The 23,963-nt window shown below is 35.7% G+C and overlaps 1 long non-coding RNA gene across 1 annotated transcript in view; it reads right to left on the reverse strand.

The window, feature by feature from the left end:
• Window positions 1-14,905, reverse strand: part of LOC140520380 (uncharacterized) — a 59,280-nt gene extending 44,375 nt beyond the window's left edge. Inside the window, exon 1 of the long non-coding RNA XR_011972483.1 lies at window positions 14,768-14,905. This is a non-coding gene — a long non-coding RNA (uncharacterized lncRNA). The remainder of the gene's footprint in view (window positions 1-14,767) is intronic.
• Between the last annotated feature and the right edge of the window lie 9,058 nt (window positions 14,906-23,963).

A 23,963-nucleotide genomic window follows, 5' to 3' on the forward strand; every position in this document is an offset into this window, starting at 1 on the left:
ACTGAGATATTTTCTCTTTCACATATATTACAAAATCAGAGAGACATTCTTCTGGACACAGTTTCAGACAGCAACACAATTCCATTATATAAAATATTTGACACTTTCATTTCCATTGTGATTGCATGTGATACGGAAACAGTAGTTGGAATTCTAGTTTGGGTCCCATCACTGACTTGGTATTGGACTGGAAATAAGGGTTTGCATGCCAGAAAGATTGGAAATCAGTACATAAGCATTTATGTGCTGTGCTGATATGGAGAGGATGCTAATATAAGGAATAAAACAATCCCTACTTGCAAGGACTTGGTATGATAATAGAAAACAGCTACTTCACTGATGGCTACTAAATCATATCTTTAATATTGTGTTCATCTTTGTGTCCTATCATCTAGAATATAGAGAAGCTGAAACACTTCCAGACGAGGGCCACCAGGATGATGAGAAATGGGAGAGCTCTTTCAAACAAAGAATAGTCAGGAGCAGCCAGGTGGCACAGTGGATAGAACACTGGCCAGGGACTGAGAGACCTGAGTTAAAATCTGACCTTACTAGTGTTTGCCTCTGGACAAGTCACTCAACCCTTATTGCCTAAGTTGGGAAAAATAAATAATAGTTGAATGAATTTGGGGTATTTCACTGAGAGTAGACATTAAAAGGAAGTTGTGTGACAACCATCTTCAAATAATTGAAGAACACTGAGTGGAAAGGGGATTAGATTTTTTTTTGCTGTTTGCCCTCAGAAAGGAGTACTAGACTGAGAGGAAATTGAAGAGTAGTTCACGATAGCTCAATAGAAGGAAACATGCCCTTTAGAGCTGCCTTTAAGTGAGATGGCCTACTTCAGGAGAAAGATAATTTCCTTCTCTCTAGAAGTTTTCAGGAAGATAACAGATTATCACTTGTCAAGGATTTTGTTGAATGGGTTCACAGTTGAATGATTTATAAGGCTTCTTTCAATTCTGAGATTCGACAATTTTTGGATTGCAGAATTTGAGTAGAAGCTCTCTGAGGGTAGGGATTGTTTCATCATTCAGATAAGGAAACTGATGATGAGAGGAGTTACATGGCATGACTACTGTCAAAGTGCTAATAAATATGTGGGGCAGAAACTAATCATTTGTCTCCCTGACTCAAAGCCTAGTCCTCTATTTCTTATGGCATCTAACTTTGCCTTGTGTCTTTTTATCCTCTCTCCCTAACACAGTGTGCGGCATGTAGTAAATACTTAATAAATGATTTCTGGTTGGTTGATTAATTAATGATCAACTGATTTATTAAGATGAAAAATAAGAAGGATAAATGCAAGATTTCACATTTAGCATCAGAAATGTTAACATATGCCAACATTCTATGTGTAGAATATGGATGGCAGTGCAATTAACAGATTACCATTGTTAGATTATTCAACGATGTGATGCGGCACATAAAAGGTTGTTATTTTATGCAACTTTAATAGAGGTAGAATATCCAGTATGAGAGAAGTAATATTCCAATTGATCTCAGAATGAGTTTTCAGTATTGTGTTTATTTCTGCTTACTATATTTTGGATTAAATGGTGACAAGTTAGAAATCAGGGCAACCAGGAGGGCAAGAGGATTCAATATCATGGAATCTTTAGATTGGTCAAAGACATTGACAGTATTTAACCATGACATAAAGTGATAATAATTTTATTCAAATATCTTAAAATTTTTCAAGCATGAGAGCAATAATTCATATCTTCCTGGATGACTATATATATGTATTTATATGATTATAAATTTTTACATACAAATCTCTATAATCAGAATGGTTGGTTACATGAAGGGTAGTGAGCATAAATACCTGTGGCACATCATAAGTGATGGGGAGGATGCAAAAAGGTGCATAAAAGAATTCAAAAACTAGATTTATGAGCAGAGAAGTTGGTGGGCAGGTCAAGTTGCAAGACTGAAGGATAAAAGCATGGATAACCACTATATTATATTGGTACTCTAATGTTGTTGGGAGACTTATGCAAAGTCTCTATATTAGGTGGACTCCCTGTGAAAGATTTATAAGAGCCCATGGGCAAAGGCTGCAGAATAAGGAGATGTAAACCAATTGGATTCCATACCATTACAGTGAATATGCACATGAATGAGAACTCAGGTTGACTGATACAATTAAGTGGCCAGTAGGAGAATCGATAAACATTTTTTGTAGCTCCAGAGAGGAAAATAAGGATCATTGAGTGAATGATATAAAGAAACATTCATGAAGACAAACTTTATAAGGCTTAGAGACATTTCCAAATGGTGAGAATTGTCTTGTGAAGTCCTAAGTTTTGCATCATTGAGCTTTCAAAGCAGAGACTAGATGGTCGCTTATCAAGAATCCAGTGTTAGAGGTTCATCAGCTTGTCAAGACTAGGCCCAAGTGAGCTCCAAATTTCTTTCCAGCATTGAAGATTGTGGTGATTATTAAGCAGTTTTTGTTAAAACAATGAATATCTTCCATTTTTTTTCCATCTTAGGTGATGGAGTCATGATGGCAAACCTCAGAATAATGATTGGGCTGTAAGTTCCTATGGGCAAGAAAAAAAATGCTCAGGATTTCATGAGTGAGGTCCATGATCCAGGGTTGATTCTGAAGAGCTATGGACTAAGTAAAGAGGTGATTTCCCTAAGTCATTCCCAGAATCTCTACTTGGCCTCAAAAGAAGTATTCCTCTGGGAGCCTATGCTGTATGATGAGATACATTAGAATGCTGGCCTTAGAATAAGGAAGACATCTTCCTGAGTTCAAATCTGGCTTCAGATGCTTACTAGCTGTGTGACCCTGAGCAAGTCACTTTACCCTGTTTGCTTAGTTTCTCATCTGTAAATTGGACTTGAGAGGACAATGGCAAACCACTCCAGTATTTTTGCCAAGAAAACCTCAAATGGGGTCACAAGGAATTGGACATTACTGAAATGATACAACAAGAACAAAATAGGCATGCAATGAAGTTAGCTTCTTAATAGAACAAGCTTTTCATTCACTTCCATGAATAACAAGCACTTCTCATGCCCTGTCCCCCAAAAACCACAGACGAAAACAACAACAACAAAAAACCCTAAGAATGTCATTTTACTAGTTTACTAGGTTTTGCTTTGCTTTACTTTTTGAGGTTGTGTTTCCTCTTTCTTATTCAGGTCAGAAGTATAGAATTCTTGAGTTCAAATGATCCAACACTTTTAGACTTCATATATTCACTACCACATTTCACTCAAACAATTATAAAAGCTTAAAAGTTAATGTAATTCAACAAACATTTTATAGACAATGGGAGACATAACAGCATAAAATAAGAGCCTCTGACCAACATTGCTTTTTCCCTTATTCTCTGTGTGATCAGAATCATGCAACTTAAACACTAGGTCTCACTTAACTTGACTGTTAAAGCTATCCTTAAAAGCTGTTTTAAGCTTCAGATCTATGACCCTTGCAGATTGGAAAAATTTGCATTATATTTTGATTGCCAAGGCTCTTCCTAAGCATTCACCTATTCTTTTGGCCAAGAAATAATGTATAATCCTTTACAAAGTTTTTTGTGATCATTTGAAGAGACAAGACCAATCACTAATAACTAATGAAAACATTTACTATATGGTAGGTCCTGTGCTAAGCACATTACACATAGTATATCTTATATGATTCTTACAACATTGGGGGAGGGGATAAGTGCTATTATTATCTCCATTTTGTAGATGAGGAAACTAAGGCAAATAGGTCAAGTATTTTAAGGTTAAGTTTTCCAATATCACCTAGCTAGTAAGTGTCTAAAGTCAAATTTGAATCCAGATCTTCCTAATTTGAGGACCACTGCCATATCAGCTGCATCGCCTAAGTACCTTGGTAAGGATCAGGCAAAGTTTCCTACAGGGTATATAGCATTAACTGAGATTTCAAAGAAGCTAGTGTTTATAAGAAGCAGAGATAAAAGTGGAGTGTATGGTGAAGGGTTCACCCCTTTATACAAAGGATGTGTATAAATTGTCCGTAACAACTTATATAAAGACAAGGAAGGAAGGAATGTAGGATTCAGAGGCCAGCTGATAGGCCAGTTTGTCTATAACAAAGTACATGAGGAGAAATAATGTGCAATAAAAAGGCAAAAGTAGACCTATGGCAAATTGTGAAGGCCTTTAGGTGTCCAGATGACAAGTTTATACTTTTATCTTCCCCTAAACTTAATTGGGATCCCCTCCCATTTATATTATATGCTTCTATCAATTTACAACATGGCTTAGGGGTCTAGATTTAAGTATTCTTTAAATAAAAATAAAATATTAACAAATAGATTCTCTAATTCAATCTCATGATTCCAAGTAATTTCTTAAAAATGTATTGGTATCTTTAGATTTTCCATCTTCATATCTTAATATAACACAACATCACCCCCCTTCCCACCTCTTAGCCCTTCCACTAGTCATTCAAATTCTCTGAGGCAGAGAAATGAAATTGCTGCATCTGAAGGTCTCTCTGGCTTACCTTCCAGCCCTATAATTCCAAGATTTTACAATTCAGACCTGCCAGTGGAGAGAAAGAACGAGAGAGACAGAGACAGAGACAGAGACAGAGAGAGACAGAGATACAGAAAGAGAGAGACAGAGATACAGAGAGAGAGAGAGAGAGAGAGAGAGAGAGAGAGAGAGAGAGAGAGAGAGAGAGAGAGAGAGACTGTTCAGTGAAGTTACTCTCTCTTTCTCTCTCCCTCTCTCTCTCTCTCCATACTATTCCCATTCCGTGAAACATGTCATCAGAGAAGCTGGACCAGTAGGAGACAGCACATTTAGCCAAGAATGATAGTCACTTTTGCCCCACCTGGGAAAGAAAATTTCAGAAAGACTGGCCCTTAGTAATGGTGGCAAGTACTAGTTAAAAATTTTACAAAAATACCAACCTATGAATCAGAGCAGAAAGCTCCACCTGAAGGGAAACTCATAAGGACTCTATAAGAGAAGGACTTAGAATATTCAGGAGTGTGAGGTATTCCTTTTACAATATGTACTATCTAAACTTGTGCCTCACTACATTTGTACTTTAAATTTATTCTTGTTCTCCCCATGAACCTGGGTGAGTATTTGTGGGAAAGGGTACCTCAAACTCTGTGCGTGTGTGTGTGTGTGTGTGTGTGTGTTTGTAGGTGTGGGAAGGTGCAAGTGTTTCAGTAACTATTGTTTTTGTGCTACCATCTTGTAAATACCTTGACTGAGAAGTTAATGTAGTCTGGTTTATTATTAGGTGGAGGTACAATAGTGGAGATTAGTGAAAGTACTAAAAATCTAGCCCCTCAGGGTTTCATCAAAATCCCTGAGAAAGTAATCAGCTACTCCCTGGAAGAAGTCCAATCTGTCCGTGAAAGTGCAAGTTGGGAGACTAGCCCTAGAGGGGTGCTACATTTAAAAGTTCTATAGGAAAAATAGAACCATTGTTAATCACCCTTTGGTATCTATTGGATGAAAGATCAATAGTTTTTTGTTTTTTTAGCAGTCGGGTGCAAAGAGTAAACTAAAATTTGTATTGTTAGAACATATCCCAAAGGCTCAAAATGTGATGGGACTGTGATTTAGGCCATTCTTAAGATTTTCTTTTCTTCTTCAAAAAAATATTTTAAATGATTATCTTTAGAAGGAAGAGTATAGAAAATGACAAACTGAAAGACCTCTTATTTGATTTCTATTTCAGTCCTAATCCCATATCTGATCTGTGTACAAAATGCCACTGAGGTCCAAAACAATGGGGTATAGCTTTCTCTAGGTTGCTTTTCTCTGCCTAGAGCTTTGTGCCATAAATAAAACCAGGTATATATCCAAACATCAGTGTTTGCATTTCACTGTAACTTATTTTCATTTTATCAAACATTATGGAATCATAGCTTGAAGGGACTCTGGAGATCCAGTGCAGTTCCTTCATTGACACAGGACAGTGCTTATGGACTGGCAACATTTAATAGAAGGTGACTCAACATTTATACATTTAAGATGTGTTTACGATGAGACCTGGTTACTCATAGCAAATAGTGAAACTTGTTTAAATGTGATGTTTAAAGTTCTAGGCTTTGACCACCAGACTGTAAAAAAATGCTACACTAGAAAGAAGGAAAATAGTAGAACTGTCTGAAGTAAGCAGTTATGTTATATTAATATGTGTATATGTATATGTGCTTGTATGATTATATGTATTTATCTTTTATATCTTATATTTACCTTTTATCTATCATTATAGAATCTATCATCTATCATTCTCTTATTCATTTATCTACCCATCATTTATTCTTCTCTAAATAAGTTTTATTGATATTTTTTGCTTTTTATATCACCATGGTTTCCTCTAGTATCCTTCCCTCTCTCCCTTCCTGAGAACCATCCAATATAATGAATAACATTTTTAAAGACAAAAATAGAATTAAAATTATTTATAAATGACCAGCACATGGAAAGCAAATATATCTATCATTTATTCCATCTATCTATCTATCTATCTATCTATCTATCTATCTATCTATCTATCTATCTATCTATCTGTTTGTCTGTCTCTATTTCTATCTCTATCTATCTATCTATCTATCTATCTATCTATCCATCTATCATCTATCTATCTGTGATCCAGAGCTCAAGTTACATTGTTCTAGATAACTCGTAATGAAAAACAAAAACCCTCTCCCAATATAGTTCTGCATCTTATTGACTTGAATATTTGCCTGGAATACTGAGGAGATAAATGGCATGCCCAGAGTCATATAGATAATATATATAAGATACAGGTCTTAAGTCCAAGTCTGCCAGAAGTCATGGACATCTATCTGTTATGCCACACTTTCTCTCAAACTATCATCAGAAAAATAAAATGATTAAGATTTAAAAAAGGAAAATCCTTCACCATCATTCATACAATTAGCCTTCACAACAACCCTGTGACTATCTTGTTGTGGACTGTAGATGACCTGTGTGACATAGAGAAACCAGTATAACACTTGAAGGAAGGGGTGGAGGGACTCCCCTGAGCTCTTCCACAAATTCCTTCAGATAGCTTTAAAAAGTGAATCTGAACAAATTTTAGAGTGGCAGAATCCACTAGGAAGCAGGTTGTGGCAGATTTCTAGTCCAAAATAATCCAAGAAAGTTGGTGGGAAATATCCATTATACTGGGCTGGGAAAGTGCAGAGGTCACGGGCTGTACCAGAGCAGACTTGGCCATAGAGGAGTGGGAGCAGCCTAGGCAGACTGAATCACCAGTGGCAGTGCCGATTCCCAAACCTCTTAGCACAGGATGGGAGGCTGATGGAGCTGAGTGAAAGAGAAATGCATGGCCCATTGCAGCATCAGCAGCTAGTCCTGGGACTATCAGCCCATAGAATAAATGTTTGAAAGTCACCTACTTGAACTTCCAGGAGCCAAGATGGCAGAGTAAATTGTGGGCACTCTCACTCTCCCCTTGTTAACTTTGAAAAACCCAGAAAATATTGCCACAGACAAAAATCTTGGAATAGTGGGACCAGCAGAAGAGGTACAGCAGTCTTTTAACCTGGGAGGCTAGGGAGATCAACAGGAAGGTTCCCTCTTGCTGGGGCTGAAGGGGACCAGTGCAAGACTGGAGGTGTCCCAGAAAGACCCACCTCAGCAGACCTGCAGCGCATCCTGAGTCCCAAGGGGGTGGAACTGGTAAGTGCCAACACCAGGACCACAGGCTTACCTTAGCACAGCCAGGGGAATTGGGCAGACACAAGCATAGATGGGGGTCCACCAGCCATTGTACATGCCTCTAGAACAGCCATAGGGGAGAAAGAGACTTCTAGTGTGCAGACCAAACCCTCCCCCATACTTCACACTGTGAGCTTCAGTGTAACCCAGGGAAACACAGAAAGATTTCCCCTGGCTCCAACCAGGTCAGCAATATGTAAGCTTCAGCATTATATAGCTTCTAAGTGACAGAAGCAGAAACCACAGCACACAAAGCCAGCAATCAGGCCCCTAGCTCCTAGCACAAGAAATTTTGTCTACTGGAAGGCCATGATGAAAAAAAAGAGCCTAGACTGAATCTTCCAATAAATCACCAAGGAAAACTGCCCTGAGGTTTTAGAACCAGAGAGCAAAATAGTCATCAAAAGAATCCACCAATCACCTTCTGAAAGAGATCCCAACTTGAAATTGGCAAGGAATATTGTAGCCAAATTCTGGAAATATGAGGTCAAGAAGAAATTACTGTAAGTAGCTAGAAAGAAACAGTTCAAATATTGAGGAACTATAGTCAAGATCACACAGGAACTTGCAGCTTCTACATTAGAAGATCAGAGGGAGTGGAATATAAAATTCTATAAGGCAAAGGAGCTTGGACTACAACTAAGGATCAACTACCTAGAAAAACTGAGAGTAATCTTTCAGGCAAGGAGATGAACATTCAATAAAATAAGGGATTTCCAGACTATCCTGATGAAAAGGCCAGAGCTCAAGGGAAAATTTGATCTTCAAATACAAGACTCAAGAGAGGCATAAAAAGATAAGCAGGAACAAAGAAAAAAAAAAACTTTATTCATTAAGGACAAACTATTTACATCCCTATATGGAAGGATGATACCTGTAAATCTTGAAATCTGTATATTTATTATATGACATTTAAAAGGGATATGAATAGATAGAGGTCGTGGGTAAAAATTAACTGATATAATGATAAAAAAAACTTAATTAAGAGGTACAAAAGGATTATAATGGGAGAAGATGAAAAGAGGAGGCAGAAAAGGGTAAATTACAATACATGGAGAGGCACAAAAGCATATTATAGTAGAGGGATAGAAGAGACTTAGTTCAAGGAGGGAATAGCATACTCAGTTAAATATAAACACCTAACTTGCCTACAGTCAGTAGGAGTAGAAACGGGGAAAAAAGGAAGGGAGTGGATAGAAGGGATGGAAGAAGTAGTAAGGGAAAATGGAAAGAAAAGGGAAGTGAACTGATAGAACGGAGAGAAGGCTGAGGGAGGGGGTGATCAGTGAAGATTTCTTCCCTAGGAAGAAATCTCCAGGGCCAAATAGATGTACAAGAGAATTCTATCAAACATTTAAAGAGAAGTTTATTCCAATATTACAGACTATTTGGGAAAATTTTGTGAAGAAGAGTCCTACCAAATTCTTTTTATAATACAAATATGGTTCTGGTACCTAAACAAGGAAGAGCCAAAACAGAAAAAGAAAATTATAGACCAATTTCCTTAATGAATACAGATGCAAATTAAAAAAAAAGTTTTAGTAAAAAGATAATAGCAATTTGTCAGAAGAATAATATATTTCAATCAAGTAACTTTTATACCAGGAATGCAGGAAAACTATCAGCATAACTAATCATATCAGCAACAAAAATAACAACAAAAATGTTGATTATCTCAATAGATTCAGAAAAAGTTTTTTGCAAAATATAATACCCATAACTATTGAAAACACTGGAGAGCATAGGAATAAATGGAGTCTCCCTTAAAATGTTATGTAGCATCTACCTAAAACCATCAGCAAGCATTATATGTAATGGGGATAAGCTAGACACATTTCCAATAATATCAGGGGTGAAACAAAGATGTCCATTATCACCACTAGTATTCAATATGGTATTAGAAACATTAGCTTTAGCAATAAGAAAAGGAAAAGAAATTGAAGGAATTAGAATAAGCAAAGAAGAAACTGAGTTGTCATTCTTTGCAGATGATATGATGATACACTTAGAGAATCCTAGAGAATGAAGTAAAAACTTATCTGAAATAATATACAATTTTAGCAAAGTTGTAGGGTATAAAATAAACCCACAGAAGTCATCTATATTTCTATATATTACTTACAAAGTCCAACAGCTTGCTGTATTCACTATAAAATATTTGAGATTCTATCTGTCAAAACAAACCCAGGGACTCTATGAACACAATTACAAAACACTTCTCACACAAACAAAATCAGTTCTAAAAATTGGAAAAAGTCAGTTATTCTTACGTAGGTCAAGGTAATATAATAAAGACGACAATTCTACTTAAATTAATTTGCCTATTCAGTGTCATACCAATAAAACTACTAAAAATTATTTTCTAAGCTAGAAAAAAATAATATCAAAATTCATTTGGAATAACAAAATTCCAGAATATCAAGGGAATTAATGAATAGAAATGCTAGGGAAGGTGGCCTAGCCATATGAGACATCAAATTGTACAATAAAACAGTAATTATCAAAACCACTTGGTACTGACTAAGAAATAGAGAGGTAGATAAGTGGAATAGGTTAGGTATATAATACATATTAGTCGAAGATTAAAGCAGTCTACTCTTTGATAAGCCCAAGGATCCCAGCTTCTGGGATAAGAATTTACAGTTTGACAATAACTGCTGGAAAAACCAGAAACAGTGTTGTGGAACCTGGACATAGAACAACATCTGACATCATATACCACAATAAAGCTCAAATGGGTACACAACCTAGGTATATAGGCAGATGTTATAAAAAAAATTAGGAGAATAGTTTAATTGTCAGATTTATGCAGGAATTTATGACCAAGCAAGACATAGAGAACACTGTGAAATGCAAAATGGGTGACTGATTACAAGGTTTTGTACAAACAAAGACAATGCAACTAAGATTAGGAGAGAAGTAGAAAACTGGGAAAGAAATTTTACTAGAGTCTGTGATAAAGGCCTCATTTCCAAAATAAATAGAGAACTAAGTCAAATTTACAAGAAAGAAAGCCATTCTCCAATTGATAAGTGGTTAAAGGATGTGAATGGGCAGTTTTCACAGGAAGAAATTAAAGCCACCTAGTCATATGAAAAAATGCTTTAAATCACTATTGGTTAGAGAGATGCAAATCAAAACAACTCTGAGATACTGCATCACACCTATCAGATTGGCTAACATGAAAAAAAGGAAAATGATACATGTTGGAGAAAACGTGGGAGAGTTGGAACACTAATTCATTGTTGGTGGAGCTGTGAGCTGATCCAATCATTTTGGAGACCAGTTTTAAACTATGCCCAAAGGGCTATAAAAATGTTCATGTTCTTTGACCCAGCCATACCACTTTAAGGGCTGTATCCCAAAGAGATCATACAAATGGAAAAAGGACCCACATGTACAAACATTTATAGCAGATCTTTCTGTCATGGCCAAGAATCGTAAACTGAATGGATGCCCATCGTTTGGGGAATAGTTAAACATGTTGTGGTATATGAATGTAATGGAATACTATTGTGCTATAAGAAATGATGAACAGGCAGACCAGTAAAATCTGTAAAGACTTATATGAACTGATGCTGAATGAAGTGAGCAGAACTATGAGAACATTATACATAGTAAGAACCACAGTGTTTGAGAACTGATTTTGATAGACTTGAATTTCTCAGCATTGCAAGGACCTAAAACTTTTCTAGAGAACTCATGATGCAAAATTCCACCCACATCCACAGAAAGAAGCATGGAGTTGGATTGCAAATGAAACAAGCTCTTTTCTCTTTTGCAATGTTTTGTTTTTCTCATATTTCTCCCATTCATTATAATTCTTCTATTCAACATGACTAATGTGAAAATGTGATTAATAGGAATGTACGTGTAGAGCCCATATAATACTGCATGCCATCTTGGGGAGGGATGTGGGAGGGAAAGGGAGAAAATTCAAACCTTATGGGAGTGAATGTTGAAACTTGAAAACAAATAAATTAATAAATTTGGAGAAAAACAAAAGACTTGGAGTAAGAAATTCTGAGTTCAAATACTGGCTTTATTACCCTGGGCAAGTCATTCAACAAGGGTTAAATGTCAGAAAACTGTGTCTAAAATGTAAAATTATAAGGATGTTGTGGATGATAATAATTATTATAAAAACTAATATATCCATGGAATTTTGAAGCTTATAAAGTACTTTATACATGCATTATCATTTTATCCTCAAAATAACCCTATGACATATATGATATATACATATTATTAATTTCATTTTACATATGGGCAAAATGAGACAGAGAAATTAAGTGTATTTACTTGTAAATATCCAAGTCTGGATTTCATCACCCATTCCTTTTTCAATTTTAAGTACAATATTCTTTCAATTATATGATACTATTACCTACATTATAACATTGTTGAGAAGAAATCACTATATAGTTCTTTAAGCACAGAAACATTTATTATTGTTATTATTATTAATTTTATTTTTGTCCTTAAAATATTTGTGTTCAGTGGAGCTCATATAAAGATGGGACTGGGACAAGTCACTACGCTACTATCCTTTCATGCTTAGTGTTCAAAGAACTATTACTCAAGTTGACAAAATGATTGATTTTTTTTTTGAAATTGAGTAAAAGTAGTTAGGATGTAGGATCATCTTCTGTGACATAGTAGCAGAAAGGATGATCAGTGTAATATGCACCTTATTCCATTGAGACTTGCTTTTAATTTCTACTATTAAGTCTTTAGATTTTTCAAAACTTCATTTCCTGACATTTAGAGCTTGTGGTATTTGATATGGGGAATATCTTTTAAAAAATCATTTTTTATTTTTGTAGATACTATGGTATATAGTTGACTGTGCCTGATAGTTTTATATGTGTCAACGTTTGAATGTTCAAGGCTATTTTGAGGGTTTCTATTTGTATTTCTCTAACTTGCAATCAATTTACATATGAAGAAAAACAAATATCTAGTGTATAATTTTGGCCAATAGATTGTGTCTTTCTTGATATCTGGTAGTTATTCAATTCTTTAAAACTGCAGTAATATGCTACAGTTTCTATGGTTCATTTGCAGAGGCTGTATTGATTAAAACCTCTTTCTCCTCCTCCTCTTCTTCCTTCTTTCTTTATCTTCTAAAGTAATTTTATTATGATCTTAACAAATTTCAAATAAAGTAAACATTACATAGTTATTATGGACAAGGAGTGGGTTTTATATGAAATTGTTAGTTTCTATTCCATATGTTTCTCTTTCCCTTAAAAGTATATAGCAAATTCCATGTTTAACTTTAAAAGATGTTCTGTGTATCTATGACATCTTCTAGCCTTTCTTCTTGTTCTTGTGTGTTTTATGTATGTGTATGAGGAGGTACTACCGCAACTCTTGCTATCCTTTTCACCAGCCCCCTTGTAGTAAAAAAGAAAGAATGAAAAACAAAAACCTTAAAACAAATATGCCTACTAAAACAAAATAAATCTTCAGTTCTTGAGCATTCTCTTCATTTTCATTTCTTTGCCACAATAAAATTAGCTGCTTTAAATGTTTCTGTACAGGTTATGTCTTCTCCCCTTTCTTTGACTTCTTTTGGGGAGCATAGGCTCTAGTTGCAATATTCTGGAGTACAAGGACAGTCACAGTTCAGTAACTTTCCATGAATAAATACAAATTGCTTTCTAGAAGGATTGGACCAATTCAATGTTTCAATAATTTGAAAGATTTAAGAACTTCATCAGTGCAACAATAAGCCATCATTCCAGAGGACCGATGAAAAGTTCTGTCTTCTTCATGAAACAGAAATGATGGACTAACGTGATGAATTAGAAACAGATATTTAGGCAAGGCCAATATGGGAATTTGATTTGCTTGGCTATGTTTATAAGATACAAGAGTGCTTGTTTGCTTGCTTCCTTCCTCCCTTCCATCAGGATACCTGTTGATATTGTTTTTTTTTCACATAAAACACCTGCAAAATCAATATGATTTCTCATCCTAGAATCCTTGTCCTTTAGCATCCTTGACTTTAATCCTACCACAAGCATGGGGATCCTTCTATATAAATTTAAGAGTGTGGGGTATTGAAATTACTAAAGGGCTTGGGTTATTTTAAAAAAAAAAAACTTTCTTGATCATCCTCAAAGATCAAATAATTTTCTTGGTGTGTGGGGGGGAATAAGAACAATAAAGATGGCAGTATCCAGAATTGATTTTTCACTGGGGTAGGGGCATATTTCATTGGGGAATTTTTATAAAGACACTCCCACCACAGAGGCTAATTAACAACTGGCCTATAATTTACTGACTTAGAGAGATTTCTGGTGGCCTTAGGAGGTATGTGACTTGCCCACAGTCACAATAAGTATGTGTCAGATGTAGGTCTTACACTTAGGTCTTCCTAACCATAGACAAGTTCACTCTTCTATCCATTATAGTTTGCTGCCTCTTGGATTAGTGCTTATCCATAAATAGTCAGGATGGGACAGTACAGAACAAGTGAAAGCTTCCACAATGTGTTCCCTAGTGCATCAGCAGCATGGCATATGAGGGAAAAAAGATAGCCTTAGAGTACTGACATCTATATTCAAACCTAGGCTCCCAGTTATTTTCTACTTGAATACTGGCAATTTGCTTAACATCTCAGCTTCAGTTTTCACATTTCTAATACAAGAATGATACTTGCATTACTTATCACTCAGGTAGTTGTGACAAAGAGCTTTTTAGACAGATAAATAGATAGATATATAGATTAAGTAGATAGATAGATGATAGATAGATAGATAGATAGATAGATAGATAGATAGATAGATAGATAGATAGGATATTTATTAAATGCTCATTACCTACCAGGAGCTGTGATAAGACCTGAAATGTTATTGTAAATAAACATGATGGTCCCTGAACTAAAGGACCATACATTTTAATGGGAGAAGACAACTCATAAAAGGGAACTGACAAAGGGGTAAAAAGAGAAAGAGAAGAGACAACTCTGGGACAAGGTTAAAGGTGTGGAAGTGAATTGAGGTCAGAGCAAAGTGAGAATGGGTTAGTTTTCTAAAGAAATGGCTACCTGGGCTAGGGATTCATCAATCAGAAGAGTAGTCCCTGGGGTGAAGGCATTTCCAAGGGGGTTCAAAATCACCGGTGAGGATTTGGAGAAGCCCAGAGATCACATTGAATTAGGAGTGTAAAGCTTAAAGCACTACAGAAATGTGAGTTATCCTTCCCAGCACAACCAACCAAGTCTAATATGGAGCTATTTTAGGAACTGAATTTCTTTTGCATTCCAGAGAAAGGGACTCTGTCAAGAATTGATTAGAAAGCCACATGGAGAAAAACCACAGTTTGGGATTTAGGCCAATCTCCTGTCTCCAGATCCTATCCACTGCTGAACTCTGGAGATATGGAGAATTCAGAGAATTTTCTTGGGGGAAAATAGTAACAACTTCCATTTATCTTGGACGGTTTACCACTGACCTGCTTCAGGGTAGAAGATGATCCCAGAAGAGCTTATGATTCCTTTCCTCCTCTTATGCTAAGAACAACAGAAAATAAGAAAGGAAGGAAAGAAGGAAAGGAAGCAAGAAAGACTGAAGGAAGGAAAGAAGGGAAGGAAGGAATGAAGGAAAAAAGGGAGGGATGCAGGAAGAAAGAAAAAAAGGAAGGAAAGAAAGAGAAAGAAGAGAGGTAAGGAGAAAGAAAGGAAAGAAGGAAGGATAGAAGGAAGGAAGGGAGGGAGGAAGGGAAGGAAGCAGGAAGGAAAGAAAGAGAGAAGGAAGGAAGGGAGAAAGGAAAGAAGGGAGGAAGGAAGGAAAGGAGGGAAAGAAAAAAAAACTGCCAGGAATTTTGGAAATTTCTTTACAATTCTCTCTCATCTCTTGGCTTAATTTAACTTTGTCCTTATTTTATTCTTTTCCATTTTAATCATTTTAAGCATAAAAAGGAGATGATGCCAAGCTCAGTATGGAGGTACCCTAGTTGGTAAATGCTTCTAAACAATGACTTTTAATCAAAATCTAGTTTATTGAATCTTATTTTTCTATTAGTTTTCTAGACAGAAATAGAAAAATGAACCACTAAGGGAAAAGAGTTGCCCAAAAGATTTAAAACAAAACAAAATACACAAAGACAGCTTGGTATAATGAAGAGAAAACTGACCTATATTTCAGGAAGCTCTGAATTCAAATCTTGCCTTTGAGATATAATAGCTGTCTGAGTGGATAATTTACTGAAATTCTCAATGTTTTAGGCAACTCAGGAAGACTAGAAGTTGGGGAGCACTTTCCAAACTTCATTGGTGGAAGGAATTTCTTGCCAGAATCTTCTATCCAGATAAAATCACATCAAACAAATATATCTAAGAATAGGCAGCACATATTAATGGTGACAGTATTGAATTTGGAGTTAAGAGAATGTATCTATGAATCCCAGATCTTCATGTTCTACTGCACTAACCACTCTTATTTTTCCCTGCTTCCTCCTGTGAAAAAAGTCTGCTTAGGGGGAAAAAAGATGTATCAATCATTCCCACTGTAGAGCCAATACCGTTATCCACATTTGTTCATGAAGAAATATTTGCATTTTAAGTGCAATAGCTCATTTACATTAAAAGGATTTCAGCAAACAATATATGGGCAAAATGGCAGAGAGAAGTTCCTTGTGCCAGATGGTGGAGAAGCAGATTTTTAGATGCTTTAGCACCTGTAGGGGCAAACGTGCTTCAATACCAGTTCTATCAATTTTTTGTTTGTTTTTATCCTTCCATAAGCTATTATATCAAACATGAAAATTATTCATATTGCAAAATATTAAATTACTTTTCCACTACTTTTTCTTTATGCTCCTAAAATATTTTGATGCCCAGGATAATAGAATTTAGAGAGGGAAGGAATCTCTTGTAATCTAGTCCAATCCCCTCCTATAAGTGAAAGGGAATTTGGGGGCACTTAACCAACAAGACAAAGGATTAAACATAGTCTCTGATTCTTGCTACCTCTTGAAGCTGTCCAAAATGAAAATTAATGTAGAAGATAAATTTCAACTGTCTCCACTGTCTGGGACACCAGAGGACCTTAGGGATTTAAAAGACTGATGAGCTAAGAGCAGAGACATTTAATCCTTAACTCCTAACCTACTCACTCTGATCCCCCTCCACCACTGCCCATCACGCTCTAGAAAAAATAAATAAATCACAAAATAAATAGGAAATGAACAAGGGAACTAGATTTTGCTAAAAGGAACCATAGACAACAAATGAATATTTATATTAAATGTACATATTGTAAGTACCCTAGCATATAAATTCATATTGAAAAAAAACTAACTGAACTATGAAAACACACAGACAAAAATGTAGCAGTTGCAGGAGATTTGAATATCCCCCTCGAAGTTTTGGACCACTGTAACAGAAAGATAAAGAAAAGAGAAATGTAGAATTGAATATTTAGGGGGAGTAACTAGAGCTAAGAAATTAATTGTATTTTCTAAATGGGACGAGATTCATTTTGGACTTCTGTGGCTTCTCCACCATATCTCCATTACTCTCCTCAGTATTTCTCCCCACTTCTTTTCAGTGATTATTTTGTGTGTTGTTTTCCTCCATTAAGCAGCAAAGTCTTTGAGGACAGGACTTTCTTCTTCCAAATTCATTTCCCCAGTGCTTAACATGGTGAGTGCCATATATTTGATGTTGAATAAATATTTATTGAATAAAGACTATCCACTGCTGAAGATTGCTAAAGACTACTACATATGTCTGTTATACTGCTACATATGTCCCATGCCCACAAGGAAGTTTTACAAAATGAGATTATGAATTACAACACAGAGATACTGTAAACAAATATAAGGTAGAAAGAGCAAATATCTCCTTTATTGACCATAATGTGTGTCATAAGTCCCACTTTCCAAAGTCAGAAGCCTACAATCTAAAGGGATTGGCATTCTAAGTGAAGGCTGATACAACTATGACAAAAGATAAGTTCAAGAGAGAGGTTTAAATGAGAGGCTAAGCTAGGAGGAGTTTGAGCTTGAAGGTCCCTTTAGATGTGGTCAGTGAAAACTGATAACAGAATTGGGCCTTTAAAGAAGAATGAACCTTAGAGATTATGATGTGGAGAAAAAGAGAATTCATTCTTAGCATCTAACAGTCATGGGAATGGAAAAGGTCAGAGGAAGAACAGGGAATAGATAATAGCTCAGTTGGGATAGAACTTAGAGTGAAGGAAAGTACTATGTGATCTGCCTGGACATGATACTTAAAGCTACATTTTCTTTGCTCAGAAAGCAATTGGGAGTCACTGAATATTTTTGGTGGACTGAGAAGATGATCCTTAGGAAGATTATTAAGGTAATGAATAGTATAGTAAATGATCTGAAGACAGAGGGAGTGAGATGAGTTGGGTGGTAAAAATAAATCTTTAATCAAAATGGCCTTAATGTATATCAAAATGGGACAAGAAGGTAGATTATATCTCTTCAATATCTAGCTACATTCCTAAATAGATCAAAATTAAAGGATCTGTGTAATAAGGTCATCAAGAAATTCCTAATCCCTCTTCAGGGGTAGCTAGGTGGCACAGTGGATAGAGTGTTGGGCCTGAAGTCATGAACACTCCTCTTCCCGAGACAAGTATTGGATGTGTGATTCTGGGCAAGTCTCTTAACTCTGTTTGACTCAGTAGTTTTCTTCTGTAAAATGAGCCAGAGAAGGAAATGGCAAGTCACTCCAACATCTTTGCCAAGAAAACCCCAAATGACATAGCAAAGTGTCTGATAGGACTGACTTGACTGAATAGTAATAATTCCTTTTTAACTTAAATCATAGGAAGTTGCCTAAGGTATGTATATAGAGGTTAACTTGGTAAGTATTCTTCAGGTCATCCTGACTCCAAACCTAGTACTCTATCCAATATGATGTGATATTAGCAACATAAAATGAGTCATAATTTTCTATTCTTGGTAGATTTCAAACTGTGTTTTTGGTCAGTTTTCCTCCAACACTTGTACAATTGAGTTCATCATGTTTATAACATTCATGCCTTCTTCTTCTCCCCACACATTACTCCTGACAACCTAGATTAGAATTAGATAGAAGTTCCACTAAGGCAAAGCTTAAGGCCTATCTAAAATGTATATCTTCCCCGGTGCATAGCACAAAAATACAGTATGCAGATGTTGAATTTCTTTCATCAGGTAATCTTTAGCTCTTTGATTCACTTTGTCTATATAGACACAAGTTTTGGTCTTCCAACCCACATCACAGATACCACCTAGTAAACTGCATATGAAAACTGTCACTTGTTTGAGGGAGGGAGGAGGTGAACAAACTTTGTCTATCGACATTATGAGATGAAGAGAGAAGACCTCATTCTTAAGTGCTGTTTCACATGAACCCAGATTGAGTAAACTCAATGTCATCAAGACCACATTTCTAATTTTGGCGGGTGGAGTCTGACAACTTCAGTATATCCCTTACCTGTGTCAGTGAAGGACAAAATATGGTCTCCTCCTGTTTGGTGTCAACAGCTACACAATATAAACTCTTTCACATCAAAAAAACATCACAGCTCTCCTATGACTTTTTCAAAATCACATAATAATCAAGTAAGTGACCTGAAGCTTGACTTCGAGATTTCTAACCTGATATCCAATGACTGCAACAAGGTAAATTAAATCTCTGTCCCCTTGGATGGTTCCCTAAACATAGAATCTGGCGCCACTTCACCATATAGCATTCTGTTGACAGAGCTAAGATTAATAATAGTAAGATTATATAAGAAATGACCTGCTCATAAATTTTAGAAAAAAATATGAATAAATTTTCATGAAATAATGAAAAACAAAATGAACAGAACCCAGAGAACAGTGTATAAAGTAGTAGCATTATTGTTTTAAGAACAATTTGAGGACCTAAGTCATATTAACTATTATAAATACTCAAATTAACTACAAAGGACATACAAAGTAAGATATCTATATCCAGAGAAATAACTGAAAAATAGAAGTATATACAGAATGACTTTAGGTATGTATAGATATCTGTGTCTAATGGTAGCCATCTCTAAGGGCAGGAAGGAGGGAAGAAAAAAATTACTTAACTTTATTATATACTTAAGTTATATGTGATAAATTTGGAGTTTCATGTACAATCATCTTTTTTATTATACTATGCTATGGAAATGCCTGTTTTGTTCCAAAAAAAAAAGTAAATTAACTATAATCTTAAAAAAAGACTGATAATAGTAGCAACAGTACTATTAATAACAATAATAATTTGTTTATATGCTTCTGGTTCTTCAAGGTCCTGCTCAAATACAAACTGTCTGATCCCACAGTCCTTTCTATTCATCTAATGTACTAAGGATATTCTCAATGATGCTATTTATTTACCTAATTGTCTTTTACTATATAGTGTTCCCCTTAAAGTAAATGGGTCTATCTTATTTATCTTTGTATATCTCCCCAGACTGAAGTTTACTGTCTGACATTTTGTAGGCATTGTATTAAACCTTCTCACACCTCTACAGACTCCATAGAAGGTGTTTAACTCATTCCCATTCCATTTGTCCAGCCCTTAATTACACAAGACTCTCCATCATATAGTCTATTATCTAGCCAAATTAGCTTTTTTTACCGTTCCTTATATGAGTCACTCCACCCCTCACCTCTATGTTTTTAATACTGGCTATCTCCCCCATATCTACAATGCATTCTGTTCTCATCTCCTCCTCTTAGAATCTTGAGTATTTTTAAAGACTCCTCTTACATATTACCTTCTGTATCATAGATTTCCTCAGCCCCAATCACTAGTGCCTCCTCCCCATTTCAAACAGTCCACAATTATTTTGAATATGCCTAGAGATGTCCAGTATGTTAAATAGAATATAAGCTCCTCAAGTGCAAAAAGTTGTTTCATATCTTTCACACTTTGTATAATACTTGGCACAAGTAGGTACTTTAAAAATCCTCAGTAATTAGTTAATTGGGACACTGTAATGGTAATTTAAATGGGAAGATTTTTCCCATTCATTAATAAGCCTGTGACCTGCCTGGATCACAAGGAAGTCTGAATCACATGGAGTGTGTGCTGGGAGGAGTTTGTGGAATGGGTGGAACAGGAACAGTGGAACAGGAGGAGGCAGAGCTAGAACAGAGCTGAGAGAAAATTAGTCATGAAACAGTCTGATCTAGGAAGGATGCAGGCAAACAGGCAGCTAGCTAGTGTGAGTAAAGAAACTTGTTTGAGATTTTGTTTAAGAGAGCCTGTTTATGATTTGTTTAATGGAGCTGGTTTGTGGGAAGCCTAGCAGGGCCAAGACTTGGGGATGGTGTTGCCCTCTGCATTGTTGTTGTGAATGGATTTTTGTTACTATGATGGATTTGGCTTTCTGGTGTCTGAATAAATGTTTTGGCTCTGTCTTCTATGAGGAGAGTCTGTTGTATTTCATGATTCAGAATTGTACCGGGATATTCATAGTTGCCGTAGGTGCTATTGCGTTGGTGCTACAGACACCAAGATGCTGTAGTGCATAGAGTTTTAGACTGGACCTGGAGTCAGGAGGATCTGAATTCAAATCTGGCCTCAGACACCTACTAGCTATATAACCCTGGGCAAGTCCCTTAACCTGTTTGCATGGGTTTCCTCATCTATAAAATAAGGATAGTAATAGTGTCTGCTTCCCAAGATTGTAAGGTTCAATGAGACAATAATTTTAAAGCTCTCAGCCTAGTGATTGGTAAATAGTAAGCACTATATAAAAATCAGCTACTATTAATGACACTGAAAATCTGAACTGATGTTTACTGTCTTTATGACGCTGGAATAGTCACTTTCCCTCTATTGGCTTCAGTTTCCTCATTTATAAAAGGAGAAAGTTGAACTATATGATCTCTAAGGATTGAAGGTTGGAAGAAACCTACAATCCTGTGATCTTTGTCACAGATTCTAGCAGATAAATTAATTTAAATATGAATATTTTGAAGCTTTGTTATAGAAATAGATATTTAATGATATGGATTATAACCTGTGATCATACATTCATTTTACATATTCATGAGTGTGTACGTATTCATATATGTGTTCTTTTGTTCTTTAAATTAGACATAAAGAGTGATTTACATTTTCAAAAGATAGATTTCAAACATTCTGGAGGTATGGCCTTAGTCCATGGTCTTTCTCTGTTTCTGATGATGCAAAAGAAATGGAGGCAAAAAGCATTTCTTGCCTCACAGATACAGGATTCTTGGTGATTTCAAAGGGGTTCAATTCACAAGTAGAATACAAGACTCCATGAAAGGGCCAAATAACATGGCAATTTTCATAGTCCATAGCACTCAAGTGTAGTTGATAAATTTCTAGGAACCTAACCCATGAAACAATCATAGCTTATCTTATGTCTAAATGCTTTGATGAAACTTCACAAAGATGTGGAAAAACAAAGGCAAATGAAGGGTTATTTTAGGGGCTGAATAAATTCTTGTGGGATTGGATTAGATTGGTTTAGAAGAATGGGAAGAGAGGTAGAAGAAAACCTAGAAAAATATGGTAAGATAATAAAAAGAAATATCCCCAAAGAGTACAGAGGTCTGGGTTGTAACATTTTAAGTCTAACATTCTAAAATATGAGAATTTGGGAATAAAAATATATGTTACAGTGACATCATTTTCTTGGTAAAATGGAGAAATTTTATATCTCTTATTCTCTGTGAATTTTATATTACTTAAGTGAATATTAAAATGATAAATATGAGGAAGTCAAACAAATTTGGAAGGGATTATAAAAAGGAATGAAAAAGGAAGAAAACAGTATCATAGGACAGAGGTGAAAAAAGAATTTTAAAAATCATGTACATTGACAGCTATACAAAAGGAATATGTATGCATAAATTCAGTAATGAATGGACAGAAAGCAGAAAGTAATAGAGAGATTGCTGTTCATAAGCTTAGTGTTTTGATATATCTTAATCCCTAGTATCTAGCACAATGCATTGCATATAACAAGTGATTAATAAATGCATGTTGATTGATTGTGTTAAAAGTAAAGTGAATAATAAATTACTGTTTGTAATTAATAAAACAGATGCCAATGGACGAATGAATTGAAGAAATGATTTAAAATATAAAAGTAATGACTTTTTTATAGGGCAATAAGGTTTACAAAATATTTTCCTCAGAATAAAATTATGGAACAGTAGTGGAATTCTTTTAAGTGAATTTACCAGATGGGAAAACCGAGGCTTAGAGAAATTAGTTGACTCACTCATGGATCTTCTGCCTCTAAGTCCAGTGCCCTGTTTAAGGTAATTTGACTGTTTTATATTAGTGTATCTCATAGATTCCCTATATCACAATTTCCTTCAGGAATTTTAACTTTTCATTTGATATAAAAGAAGAATCTTAGTTCTCGCCCCCAAAAGTATTTGAGGATTCATGAAAGAGTTCTTTATGGATCTCTGAAAACTACTGACCCCACTAGGGAGCATATATGCAAAGTGATTGAAGAGAAGCATGAAAAATACAGGGAAATTGTTGGATTTCATCATTTCACCTTAGGCATGCAGCAGAAAAAATCAGATTTGCAGGCAACTTCCACCAATGGATACGCAGATTATAGAAAATGAGACAGCACGGTACAGTGAAGAGAACATTGGACTTAGAATTGGGATTCTGGATATAAACTCTACTACTCTATAAGCTTTGTATATCTTCAGTAAACTGTGTGATTCTGAGAAAACTGGATTGCTACTTCTGTATTTCTAAAATGAGAAATTTAGGCTCAGGTGATCTAGTTCTAAATCCTATGATTCAAGGTGTCCAAGTCAATAGGCATAGATATGCTTCTCTAAGGCAGAGTGTAGTAGTAATAGTAGTAGTAGTAGTAGTAGTAGTAGTAGCAGCAGCAGCAGCAGCAGCAGCAGCAGCAGCAGCAGCAGCAGCAGCAGCAGCAGCAGTAGTAGTAGTAGTAGTAGTAGTAGTAGTAAGACTACTATTAGGGTCTAAAGAACTGGTCCATCTTAAGTGCTCTGGTGTTTCCTGGCTATGTGACTACATTAAGTCATTTCATCTCTCTGATTTGCAGTTTGCCCATCCACAAAATATGAAGGAGAATTCTTACCATGAGGAAAGATTTTTGTAAATGATAGGGGAACACGAACTATTGCTACTAAGGAACAAGAAATGACCTTCTTTTTCTCTTGAGTTCTTATCACAGTTCCCTGCACTATTGATTTGATAGCTATAAGAAACCTGGGTTTAGTAGTGGCAG

The sequence above is a fragment of the Notamacropus eugenii genome, chromosome 1 (genome assembly GCF_028372415.1).
Source record: "Notamacropus eugenii isolate mMacEug1 chromosome 1, mMacEug1.pri_v2, whole genome shotgun sequence".
Taxonomy (NCBI): Eukaryota; Metazoa; Chordata; class Mammalia; order Diprotodontia; family Macropodidae; genus Notamacropus; species Notamacropus eugenii.